Raw genomic sequence first — 13,466 nt, 5'->3', positions numbered from 1 at the left:
TTTTAAAAAGTCTGTGTTTGAAAAATGCAGGTGGAAAAGTCCTCATCTCTGATTTGAGAAGGTCTCTTTTCAACCCACGAGGTTACTTCGGGCCTTTTTAAATTTTTACCTCTTTCCTGTCTAACAAAAATGCAGAACTGAAGTGACATTTTACTGATAAGATAAATTTGAGGTTTGGAGCATCTAAAACCAGATATTCCATATTCATTTCTTCCTCAAACAACTCTTTATGACCTTTAGAAAATCAGCAAACAGAAAAAGGTACATCATTAAAGATCCAAGGATGTCCCATTCTCGAACCAACTTCCCAAAGTTCAGAAGACAAGTCATTACTTTGGGACAATATTTGATCTCACCTTGGTTTCTAATACCTTGAATTAAATTAGGACATTAATAAAAGGGTGATTGGTACCATGGAATTCTGCAGTAAGGTTACATTAAATTTACAGGCTATTTGTTTTTTATTGGTTGCACATGTAACAAGAAGCTTATTTTTGCTGGGAGAATCTGTCTTTAAAAACTGGGTCAGTTAGCAGACTGTAAGGGGGTAGTGGCATGAAAATGTTTTCACTTTTAATGACATGGAACCAAAATGATGAATGTGATTAACATAAGAGGGATTTTAAGGGATATGAATGTAAAGGAGTTTAGATAATGCTCAAGCAATTGCATGGGAATTATATATACACTGAACAATCTAGATTCTAGACCTTTCTATCCAATCCTTTTTCTGTGTTAGATTCCCCTTCATAAGTGAACAATATGGGGGATGTATAGTCTGCAGGCTTTATTGACAGTTCAGTAACTTGTTGTATTAAGATTCTTCCAAGGTAATGAGATTTTGCAAATGTTTTCCTAGATTCATTTTCTGACTAATGGTATTTCTGAAAATCTCACCCTATGAGAGGACTGAGAGAATTAATTATCCCATGTGGTCTGGAACTGATTTAATGATGAAAATTGCTACTGAGGTATCAAAGATTTATTCTTAGTCTTTTCTGCAGAAAGAGAAATGTCTCTTCCTCCACTAACCAGTTCTATCAAAAAGATACCAAATGGCTTCCACATCAGTACCTCAGTTTTTTTTCCATTCTAGTATGTTGTCTAGAGCTCATTATACCCTACAAGAAATAATCATATTTTCACTCATTATAAATGTCCAGGGGTCACACATTCATACACAGTGTATGTGGATTTGCAAATGGGCAACGTGGACTGGGTATAAGAAAACAAGGTGGCAGGGGGTAGGGCGGGCACTGGTGAACTAGATAGTTATTCAGCTCTGGGATTCAGATTTGGATCATGCAGAAACATAACCTCCATTGCAAGGTCTTCCAGATTTTCCAAGAGAAACCAAAGAGAGAGAGAGTGTATGTGTATGATTCAGTAATTTGAAAATACTGTGATCAAAGCAAAACACATCTATGGCCTGGGTTTGGTGCAGTGGGCCACCAGTATGCAATCATGATATAAATCATTATATTCAAATATGTTCTAAGTTTCCTTCCTTATATTAATGGATTATGATCTTATCAGTGTGAAATAGTTTGCATTTTAATAGTCATTAAACTTTTAACTACAGTGTGGAGCAGGCAAGGTATATATTTCTTCTGGTACATATATCTTCCTAATCACCTGAAATTAAACCATATGGCCAGAAAACCCTATGTCCAGACAAGACAGTAGCTTCATTATAGTTACTATTTGCTAATAATTTTAATTATATTGTTAGTATTTACTGATCTATAACTTAGTTCCAAGTTACTCTGGAATACATGTTTTTATATGTATTATCTGACTTGAGCCTCACAACAGTCCCATCAGTAAGAATGAGCTAGATGATACCACAGTAACAAATAACCCCACAATCTCTGTGACTTGACATAACCAAAGTTTATTTCTCACTCATTCTACATATCCAGCATGGATCATGAGGGTGGCTCAGCTCATTGTTGTCAATTAGGAACACAGGCTGAAAGAAGTTTCATCTCAAAAAGTGCTTCTGCCATCACAAGATAGGAAAAGAAGATGATATACTGGCCAATCATATACTGGCTCCTAAAGCTTCTTTTGTGTCCTGGAGCTTTTATTTTTATAGAATAACTTTCCAAGAGTGAGAATTCTGACAAATGTAAAATGTATATTTGAATATACAAAAGACAAATGTAAAGAAAATACCAATACTATTTTAAATATAAAGAAAACAAGAGAAATTAAGAGTGACATGCTTTTTCAAATATCAGATCTCATAAGGATACTAAAAACAAATCAGGTATTTGCACAGGAATAGACAAATAAGTACAGCAGGACATAGAATCCAGAAATAGATCTCAATATATATGAGAATTTAATACATGATGAACGTGATAGTCCAATTCAGTGGGAAAGGGTGGATTGTTTTAAAATGGTATAGAAAAATTAAGCTGAACTCATATACAAAAATAATTTCAGATGGGTCAAAAACCTAGACACAAAAATGGATAAAAATGCAAGAATGTACATGTATGGGGAGATTTCCATAACTAAGGCGGTAAACCTACAAGCTATAAAAGAAAATATGTACATTTTTAGCTATCTTAAAATATATGTATTTCAAATGATAACAAAAATAAACAGGTGAGAAATTTAGAAAAAACTTTAGAATAGATGAAAAATACAATATTATTATACAAAGAGCTCTTCTAAAATGCAATCCAAAATCAACAGAAAGGAGTAAAACCAGATGGCCTGCAAATTTGCAAAAAGATATTTAGACTCACTAATACAGAGGTGGAAAATAAGGCAACAATAAGGTTTAAATCCATCAGTCTGGCAAAAATAAAAAAGTAATAACATCTGACAATTGGTGGGGGAGATTCAAGATGGTGGCTTGAGAGGTGAGATGGAGAATTCCTTCCAAAACCACAAATAGTATGAAAATATAGTTAACTAATACAACTAATCCTAAAACAGCAACAAGAAAGAAGGCTGAACCAGACTGCACACAGACCTCAGGAATGGAGCAGACCTCACGAAACAGAGTAATGTACCAAAGCCTTAATCTAGCGGGACCTGAACCCTTCCTCCACCTCAGCTCACTGGTGGGAGGAAGAGAAACGGAGCAGGGAGGGGGTGGAAGTTGGGACTGCTGAACACCTAGCCCTGGAGATTTGCTTTGTGAGCAGAAACCTATATTGTGTGGTGCTCTAGACTTTGGGGAGCTTGGACAGGCAGAGTGCTTGCGAGACTGACATTCTGGCCGTTTGTGGAGGATGGGATCCACACCTGGCCGCTCTGTGACAGAGGAAAGGCAGGCAGTCTGAGAGGCTTCCTAGCAGCAAGAGGGCTGCTGAAGGGGCGGGGTTTGCATGGAGCTTGCTGCGCAGGGGAGGGGAGAGCTGGGCAAGGTTGTCTGGGCATGCTCTGCCCAGCAGGTTGGGAACTTTGAAGAGCTTCAGGCACTCCATCCCCCTGGCTGGCTGCCCAGCTCCAAGACCCCTACTGTGACATGCAGCCTGCTGTGCCTCCCTCCTAGCCTGCCGGCACTGGCTTGCAAACCGGCAGTCACTGCGCTGGCATCAGGCCAGTCATAGGGAAGTCCCACCCACAACAGCTAGAAACGCCAAGCACAGAGGCTTACACCTGTTTGCTCAGCCCACTGGCTCTGATACTGGAGACAGGCACTGCAGCCCGGAATCAGGAAACAGGTCTTTCCTCCCCCCAGGCACCAGCTCTGCTCCCCTATGACCCCCAACCTCACTCTAGGGGCTGAGCATCTCCAGAAACTGGAGCTTCTGGGCACTAGTGGACACCACACAGAAATATGAAACGTCAAAATATGGTTCAGACAAAAATCTCACAAACCCCAGAAAAAGGGCCAAATGAAACTGAACTCACCAATCTTCCTGAGAGTTCAAAACAAAAATTATAAACATGCTTATGGAGGTACAGAAAAATATTCAAGAACTCAGGAACAAAATTCAGTTGAAGATTCAATCATTAAGATATTCCATATCTGATATGAAACATACAGTGGAGGGATTTAAAAGCAGATTAGATGTAGTAGAAGAGATGGTAAATGGAATAGAAATTAGAGAAGAGAAATACAAAGAAGCTGAGGCACAGAGAGAAAAAAGAATCTCTAAAAATGAAAGAATATTAAGAGAAACTATGTGACCAATCCAAACGGAACAATATTTGCATTATAGGGGTACCAGAAGAAGAAGAGAGAGAAAAAGGGATAGAAAGTGTCATTGAGAAGGTAATTGCTGAAAACTTCCCCAATCTGGAGAAGGAGATAGTCTCTCAAGCCATGGAGGTGCACAGATCTGCCAACACAAAGGACCCAAGGAAGACACATTAAGACATATAATAATTAAAATGGCAAAGATCAAGGATAAAGACAGACTTTTAAAAGCAGCTAGAGAAAGAAAAAAGATCACATACAAAGGAAAACCCATCAGGCTATTATCATCAGACTTCTCAACAGAAACCCTACAGGCCAGAAGGGAGTGGCATGATGTATTTAATGCAATGAAGCAGAAGGGCATGGAACCAAGAATACTCTACCCAGCAAGGTTACCATTTAAATTTGAAGGAGGGATTAAACAATTTTCAGATAAGCAAAAGCTGAGAGAATTTACGTCCCACAAACCACCACTACAGTGCATTTTGGAGGGACTCCTATAGATGGAAGTATTCTTATGGCTAAATAGATGTCACCCAAAGAAGAGACAAAGACAAAGAGTACAGAATATGATTCATAACATACAAAGAATGGAGGAGGAAGAAAAAGGAGGAGAAAAAAACCATTTAGGTTGTTTGTAATAACATATGAGGTGAGTTAAATTAGACTGTTAGATAGTAAGGGAATTACCCTTGAAACTTTGGTAACCACAAATCTAAAGCCTGCAAAGGCAATAAGTACATACCTATTGATAATCACCCTAAATGTAAATGGTCTGAATGCACCAATCAAAAGACATAGAGTTATTGAATGGATAAAAAAACAGACCCATCTATATGCTGCCTACAAGAGACTCACTTCAAACCCAAAGACATACACAGACTGAAAGTAAAAGGGATGGAAAAATATATTTCATGCAACTAATAGTGAGAAAAAAGCAGGAGTTGCAGTACTTGTATCAGACAAAATAGACTTCAAAACAAAGAAAGTAACAAGAGACAAATAAGGACATTACATAATGTTAAAGGGGTCAGTCCAACAAGAGGATATAACTATTATAAATATCTATGCACCCAACACAGGATCACCTACATATATGAAACAAATACTAACAAAATTAAAGGGGGAAATAGAATGCAATGCATTCATTTTAGGAAACTTCAACACACCACTCACTCCAAAGGACAGAAAGTAAGTAAAGAGACAGAGGCACTGAACAACATATTAGAATAGACGGACCTAACAGACATCTACGGAACACTCCAAAAGCAACAGGGTACACATTCTTCTCAAGTGCACATGGAACATTTTCAAGAATAGATCATATGCTAGGCCACAAAAAAGTAATAACATCCATTTTGCTATGGATCCAGGGAGAAATGGTGCTTCCATTATTGCTGGTGGAAATGAGAATCGTTACAATATTTTCTAGAAAACAATCTGGCAACATTTGTTAACATTAAATAGCCACATCCTTTGTCTCAGAATTCTCACTTCTGGAAAGTTACCCTAAAAGAATAAAAGTCCCTGTACACAAAGACACATGTACAAGGAAGTCAATCACAGCATTGTTCAAAATAGCAGAAAACTGAGCACAAAGTAAATCTTGGCACATCTACACCATAGAAGTAATAGAAAATGAAGCAGAACTATATATACCATTTGACTTGGAGCCATTCTCCTGAAGTATTTCCTGGTGAAAAAGACAAATATAAGAAAAAGATAAATAATATGATCCTATTTTTCTAAAAAATTGCCCCTAAGAAACCTATGCATGGGATATATATATACTTTTATGTACAAATATATTTGCTTACATAGGGATATATGTGCATGGATAAAAATATGCAGAGACACAATCTAGTTTGATAACATGAATTGTGGGGGTGAGAGCAGCAGGAAAAAAAATGAGGGGGGAGGAGGATTACAAAAGGAAAAAGGAAAAATATAGTCTGCACAGAAAACCCCAATTTGTATTACCATAATCCCATTTATTCACTAATACAAAGATTTATGTACAGTGTATATGTGGAAATAATTTCTAAATATAATAAAATATAAATTTGATCAAAATAAAGACAAATGAAACATTCCAAATTAATGGTACTTGACTATGACAGGCTTTAGATTGAGGGAAGTCAATTACTTATCCCATCAAATACTAGGAAGGGCTTAAAAAGTTACCTACTGTCTGATGGCAGGTGGTTCCCGGAGACAGACAGCATCAATGTGGGCAAGCAGATCTTCTCAATGTTCATGAAAGGACGCCATTTAACTGTGTGTTTGTGGGATCTCCAAAGTATATGGATCTACTATCAACCACACTCACCCCATCCCTACTCTTCAGGTTCTTTCCAGAGAAAATATCCTCAAATTCCTTTCTCTCCATATGTGCTGAAGACTATCCCAACTGGCTCATTCTTCAAATTAGAGAATGGGTTCATTATAGTTGCTGTTTGCTAATAATTGTAATAATGATGGTTTAACTTGGGTTTTCTTCTAGCTGACAGGTCTGGCAAACATATCTGAGGAAAAATTTGTCATGGGAATTGATGTACATTTTGGACTGGGCCTTCTATGGAAATAAAACCATTTGTTTCACAGCAAAGTAGACTCAACAAAGCTGTTGAACCTGGTTGCAGCCTGTATGTTTTAATTAGTAGTCTTGCTGTATATGCTAAGCAATTGCTTTTCTTTAATCATGAACCTTGCTTTCTCTGAAAACCATTTTCAGCCTCTAGCCAAGCATATTGCAAGCAGGGAGACTTTAACCAATGAAGAAAACAGTTCTCACAAATGTGAAGTTTCCATTCGTAGTCCAGATATTTAGGTATCTCTCAAGGCTGCCCAGCATTTTGAAGTAGTGAAGCCAGGAAATGAGCTCCCAGATTTCTGATTTCCATCACTTAGTTTGTGCTATTGGCCTAAACTCCCACAGCCAAGCTGGTGAGACAGACAGAACAGCAGCTGATACTAGAGCCAGCTCTTCAGGGCTTGGCTCAGTGAGTTGAGGCAAATCACTTTCTCTCTCTACAGCCTCCTGCTCTCATGTATTCTCTAACATGTGATCTCAGAGATCTCTGAGAACTCTGCTCTTTTGCTTAATAGCACTTACAAAAATTTTTTAAGTATATGCTTATGTGTATGATTATTTGTTTAATTGCTATTTCCTCCACTAAAATATAATTTCTGTATGGATAGGAACAATATACTCTAACTCCCACATCTAGTATAGTAGCTAAAACACACTCAAATTCAATAAAAATGTATTGACTTAATGGATGACTGAATATATAAAGTGAGGGAAATGATCTCAGATTATCCCACCAGTCTTACACTATGTGATTCTCTAAATCCAAGAGGCTTGGTTTTTAAAAATTAGGCCATAATTCTGTCACTCTGCCCAAACATCATCTAGTGCATTAAATAAGCATGGCTTTGCTCTGTATAGTTACTCTGAAAAAAAACTAGACATGTTACCCATAGTTCCATATCTCTGTAGGGGTCTGCAAGATACCGTTTCACCCACAGCTTTGCCTCTTAGCAGAACTACAATTTTATGAGTTGTAGTTACCTGTTAGTTATCTGTGTAACAAGATAGATATTTATTGTTTATTCTTAAAGATTTTCAATCTCCTTTGCTATTTTGTTCCTATACCTTGAAATCCTAACAGTAATTGAAGAATTGCCAGAAGGAAGGAATTCATAGAAGGAAGTAGACTTAGAATTGTCAAGCCCAGTGATTTTTAAACTCCATTTTAGCAGCAGAACCCTGTTTTTCAAAAAAAGAAAAAGAAGAAGAAATCTTACCTAGAAAAAAAAGAAAGGGAGGGAAAGAAAGGAAGGGAAGGGAGGTTAAGGGAAGGGAAGGGAAAGGAAAGGAAGAGACCTGCCCTGGTTGAAGTGAGAGCGGGAGCCAGAGAGTCCCCCAACCCCACACTCAAGCTTTGCCTTGACCTCCACATTGGGCTCTGCCCCACCACCCTCTCTGTGCCCTCCACCTGCCCTGCCTGTCCATAATGCCTCCGATGTACCAAGGAGACTAATAATCTACAAACAGTTTGAAAGCCACCAGTTTAATGAATATCTCCTTTTAACAAATAAGGAAACCAGTACTTGATTGACTGAGTCACATTCTTCTTTGGTATTTCAATTCCTTCCAAAAGTGAATCCATTTTCTTTTTCATTCTTATTGGTAGATGACTGTACAATCCTCTCCAAAATAAGTGTATATGAATCCAGATCATCATTACTTAGCATATTATTCTTGTAGTTAAACTACCATAATTCAATTTTACTTATACAATTTTCTTCAACAAAATCATTTTTGAAAATAGAAAAATTTCAAGGGTACTGTTTTCATGTTATAAAAACAATATGGACCTTTCTTATCACAAGTCTAAATTTTGTTGTTTATGATGAAGACACAGATGTGAATTAGGAGATATTGTTTCACACTGTTAAATGAAAAAAAGATCTCTTTATCCAAATGAAGAGGAGGTGGATGTGATTATTCAATATAAAGTAAAAGCTGTGTATATCAAAGAGCATACATGCAGTTATTGATCTGGAATCGGCACGATGACAGACTACTCTGCAGATCTTCCTCTTCCCAATTAAGGCGTCCCTCTTGAAGTGATTGAAAGCTGTTTGATAAGTATACTTTCTTCAAGATGGTGTGCTCAGTTGGGGGTCTTTTTATTAAACTGAAATTCCATCATTAGCTTTGACTAGCACCAGCTGCTGTATAAATTTTGTGTTGATGTAGACCTCCACTGATATTCCAAATATTGCAGGCGAATCTCTGAATCCAAAATCCATGCAGTATGAATAATTAACATCTGATAAATGCAGAATAGAAAGAATTCTCATTAGAAGATAGAGTAGTGGGGTCATAATTCCATCTCAGCTACTCAGAACACTAAACCAAATAGGACTTTAGTTGTAAGGGGGGAAAAACATTTCTAAATCTCTCCACTTCCTAATTTTTCCTTCTACCTGATTAGAAATGGGGAAATTAGGAAACAAGATGAAGTATTTTATTCTTGCAGTGAAGTTAAAGACAGACTCCATAGCCAGCACATTCTAACTGATGTTTACTTGAGTATTCTAATTCCAAATCAACAGCCACAATTTTTCTCCCTTCTAAATAGTTCAAAGCCCATCACTATTTTACACAAAAGAGAAACTTTCCTATTCATGAGTCTAATATTTCTGTGAGATATGTGGTAAAAATACATCAAAAATGAATTATAGGGAAGTTCCTTGTAATGTTGAATTCATAAAATCATCTCCTTTGTGTACTAGGTATGCCTAATAGGACATTTCCTAAAAATAGTTGGTATATTCAGGAGATAAATTTTAAACCATGATAAACTAGAATCCATGAAATAATGAACTACAGTAAAATGAAATGATAGTATGTAATAGTACTATGATAGTACAGTGGTTGAGAGCAGAATGTTCTGGAGTTCAACTCCTGAGCCTCAGTTGCTTTATCTGTAACATGGGGATATTAGTATTAGGTTCTTGGGGTTACTTCAAGCACTAAGTGAGAGAATCACATATATGGCATTGAGCATAGCAGAGTATTCATTTTTTTTCTATGGCTGCATAACAAATTGCCACATAATTAGTGGTTGAAAACACCCATTTATTATCTCACAATTTCTGCAGGTGTAGGCAAGGCTTAGATGATCCCCCTACTTAGAGTCTCACAAGACTGCAGTCAAGGTATCAGCTGGACTGTACTCTTCTCTAGACGCTTAACTGGAGAAAAAATCCCTTCCAAGCTCACTCACATTCTTGGTAGAGTTCATTTTCTTGTGGCTCTAAGACCAAGGATCCCAGCTTCTTCCTGGGATGAAGGGCTGGGAGTGGGGGCTTCCCATAGTTCCTCACAATATGAGCTTCCCAAACATGGCTGCTTAGTTCATCAAGCCAGCAAGGATAGTCTCTAGGATGAATCTTCAGAGGGATAGTCTTTTATTATGTAACACATCACAGGACAGACATCGAATCACTTTTACCATATTCTATTTGTTAGGAGCCAACCACACTCAAGGATGAACACCAGGAAGAAGGGCTCATTGAGGCTACCCTAGAGTCTGTATGCCACACATAAATGAATGAATAGATGAATGAGTGAGTGACTCTTGGTATCAACTTAGGTATGAATGGAGTAAGCTATAGACCTCTTAGACATCAGACAACATGGGAAATAGTTACAAATCCATGGAAAATGGACCCTGCAGGTAATTGCACTGTTGAAGTCATACACATGTTCAGCTTTTGTAGAAATAATTTAAAGAGCTGTGGGGCCTAAGCTCTGCAGCCCAAGAATGTCAGTACAAGATTTCAAAGATGGTAGGAATGGAACCCTAAGGGAAAAATAGGGTTTTTAGTCCCACTTTAAGGTGATAATTTTCCTATTATTGGAACAAAATGGAAAATTAAAAATGAAATAAAATTGTGAAATAGTTACAAAAAATGTTTAACTTCTCAGCAATAAAAATAACTAACAATAAATACAAAGGAAAAATATTCACCACAATGGAAAATACTTATCATCTCTAAGCATGTGAAAATTTATTCAAACATACTTGTGAACACTACCACTCCCCCAGTGGATAAATGAGCAAAGGACATGATTGTGTGACTCATGTACAGAAAATATAATTAGTAAAATAAATTTGAAAATAACATTTAAATCTAATATGGATGGGACAGAAGTCTTACAAACGAAAGATACCAATCCATAATTTTCATTTTGCTAGCTGATCACTCTAAGATGAAAGAGTAAACAGTAAAATAAACTGCATTGGTATTATTCACCAGACACCTGCCATAACTTATAACTCATTTTCAGTGGATGGATATTTGATGATAATCAACTCTCAGTCAGTGGGAAAAGAGCTAGTGTGGATGACTGCAGTACCCAGATAATAAAAAAAAATGATGTTCAGACCTAGGTTCCTACTAGCATGAAGTCAATAAAGGGGAAAAAAGCTATTTAAAGTTCTTTTTAAATAGTTCCTTCTACTAACTTCATAGCTGAAACACAGTAAAATGGATACAGATCGGACTCAGGAAGAACAAGAGAATCAGGCAGAGGGACTAGATACTTCACAGGAAGAGAATCTGCCCAAGAATGAAGTCAGTGTCTTTTTTATAAAGAATATTCTTAAGACAACACCTTCACTTCTGCCGACCTCCTTCTTTGTGGGTGGCTCGCTAGACACAGCAGGGCAAGCGCTGTTCATGGGCTGGGCATGGAGGCAGTGAGACAGGCAGGCTTTCTGGTTTTCTCTCTCCCTTAGGCCTGTTCTGGGTTGACAGGGGATATCAGTTTTAGTGCCAGTAATAACTTGCTAACATGTTTGTCCTCATGGGTCATCAGCTCTCTTGAGGAGTAAGTTATAGCAATTAAATTAATAATAGTAAGAACTCACTGAATATTTGTTGTTACTTAATATTATTTACCAATGTTATAATGCCATTAATGTTTATCTTCTGTGGGAAGGAGGCAGACAAGGATGGATTTGTTCCTGGAATCCAGATAGGCTCTCTCGTGGTGTCAGGAGGCGGCACTCTCGCTTGTGGGACAGCTGCAGCAGAGGGTGGTAGGTGGAAGCCCGGCCAGATGAGCGCAGTACCTGAGGATGATGATGATAGACCGGCAGCAGATGGCGTCCGGGAGGTCTGACAGCCACGGTCTGGGCCTGTGGTTTCCAAACACGCCACCAGTCTGACTGGCTAGAGGAGACCCAGGGAGATCTTCAAACCAGTGTCACCCACCACCTTGCTGACTGAGGGCTGGGTTAGTCTGGGACTTGAGGCAGGGCTAGGGAACAAGGTCATATGGGGAAGGTGGATCGAGAGAGAAAGGGGGAAGGAAATTAAAGAACCTAGTAGGCAGTAGTCACAGTACTTTTCTGAGAGCAGCCACTTGTTACCATGCACTGGAAGGAAATAGACTACAGCAGAGGCTTTCAGAGGGAATAAGCAGACCAAATATGTGTTCTTTACATTTGGCCCAGTTGAAGGCTGGATGTCCTAGCTGGTCCCCGCTGTCTATGTAATAAATGTACTTTGGTCCTGATCCTTGCAATGTGATTGCCCTAGACTCATTTGAAGGTCCACCTATGGGACAGTTTTAACAGTTTTTGTCTGCTTCTGGTGAATCTCAAGCATGCATGCCTGCATCAGTATGTCTTTCTTGGAATGTAAAGCTTTAGGATGCAGGGATGAAACCTAAGTAGTTGTCTTCAAACAGTGAGTAACCTTATAAACAATGAGATGATTAATATTTTTAAGACTAAGCAGATAGTGCTGCTTAGAAATTGAAAAAATGAATGATTCATACAGTCATTCTTTTTTGTAAAATATCAATGGGACTTGAAAAATTAGTACTGTGCTGGTAAGAAACAGCACTATTACTTCCAATCCTTAATGTGAAACTAGCTTTCTAATTCCTCCTAACATGTTTACCATTATAATCCCACTTCTAGAAGACTAATGTGGGGAAATAATTAGCAATATGAACAAAGATTTATTTGTAAACACATGAGCACCTACAGGCCTAACTATGGCAAAATGGCCAAGTGTAGCTTTGTACATCTGTAAGGTGGGATATGTAGCAGTAAATAAAAAATAATAGTTAATGATATTAACAGGGAAATACATTAAAATAGCAAGTAAAAAAGATACAGGCAGTGTATTTTCAACCATGTTTTTCTAAAGCATAGAAATATAGGCAAGAAATATACCAAAATGCTAAAAAAGGTGTGTGTGAGGGGGAAAGGGATGGCAGAGAAATGGCTTAGAGATAAGCAATGAAGAAACAGGAACTAAGTAAAGGGAAACATTGTTTGAATACCTACTGTACACAAGCAGTGGGCAAAGCATTAACCCTATTAACTGTTTTTAATAATTAAAGATAAGCATTAGAACAAGGCCACTGGGAGAAGAGAGCCTACTGACTTATTTCTTCTGACTTATTTCTGCAACATTTAAGTGTGTTCTTCATTCCCTACTCATCTTGCAGCTTACTGAATTCCCTCACTCTGTCCTCTCCTTTAAAGCCCAAATTCTCTAAATTATCTACCACACACAGTGGTTTCCTTATCCCTATACACTCCTTAACCCACTATCATCAGGCCCCTGTGCCCACCTTCTTTCTAAAACTGCTTTCACCAGTCACTAGAGGACGCCTTGCCACTGAAAATAATTACATACTTTCCATTCCTTACTTTACTTGACTTTTTTGGCCACATTTAATCTCTGCAACTCAGTTTCAGAG

At 37.9% G+C, this 13,466-nt stretch overlaps 1 long non-coding RNA gene across 3 annotated transcripts; it reads right to left on the bottom strand.

The window, feature by feature from the left end:
• Window positions 1–8,673: 8,673 nt before the first annotated feature.
• On the bottom strand, window positions 8,674–12,231 carry LOC118910293 (uncharacterized). Of its 3 annotated transcripts, XR_005023888.2 has the most exons (4): window positions 11,648–12,231; window positions 11,361–11,491; window positions 9,967–10,132; window positions 8,674–9,006 (listed from the first exon to the last, which is right to left on the bottom strand). It is a non-coding gene; the product is annotated as an uncharacterized LOC118910293 (long non-coding RNA). The 3 variants fall into 3 exon arrangements; XR_008992365.1 differs by lacking the exon at window positions 8,674–9,006 and having other exon boundaries at window positions 9,014–10,132; XR_008992366.1 differs by lacking the exon at window positions 8,674–9,006 and having other exon boundaries at window positions 9,014–10,132; window positions 11,377–11,491.
• Between the last annotated feature and the right edge of the window lie 1,235 nt (window positions 12,232–13,466).

Source organism: Manis pentadactyla, chromosome 11 (assembly GCF_030020395.1).
Source record: "Manis pentadactyla isolate mManPen7 chromosome 11, mManPen7.hap1, whole genome shotgun sequence".
NCBI classification, from domain to species: Eukaryota; Metazoa; Chordata; class Mammalia; order Pholidota; family Manidae; genus Manis; species Manis pentadactyla.
Note: the sequence above shows the minus strand (reverse complement) of the source record. Positions and strands in the feature narration are given on the sequence as shown.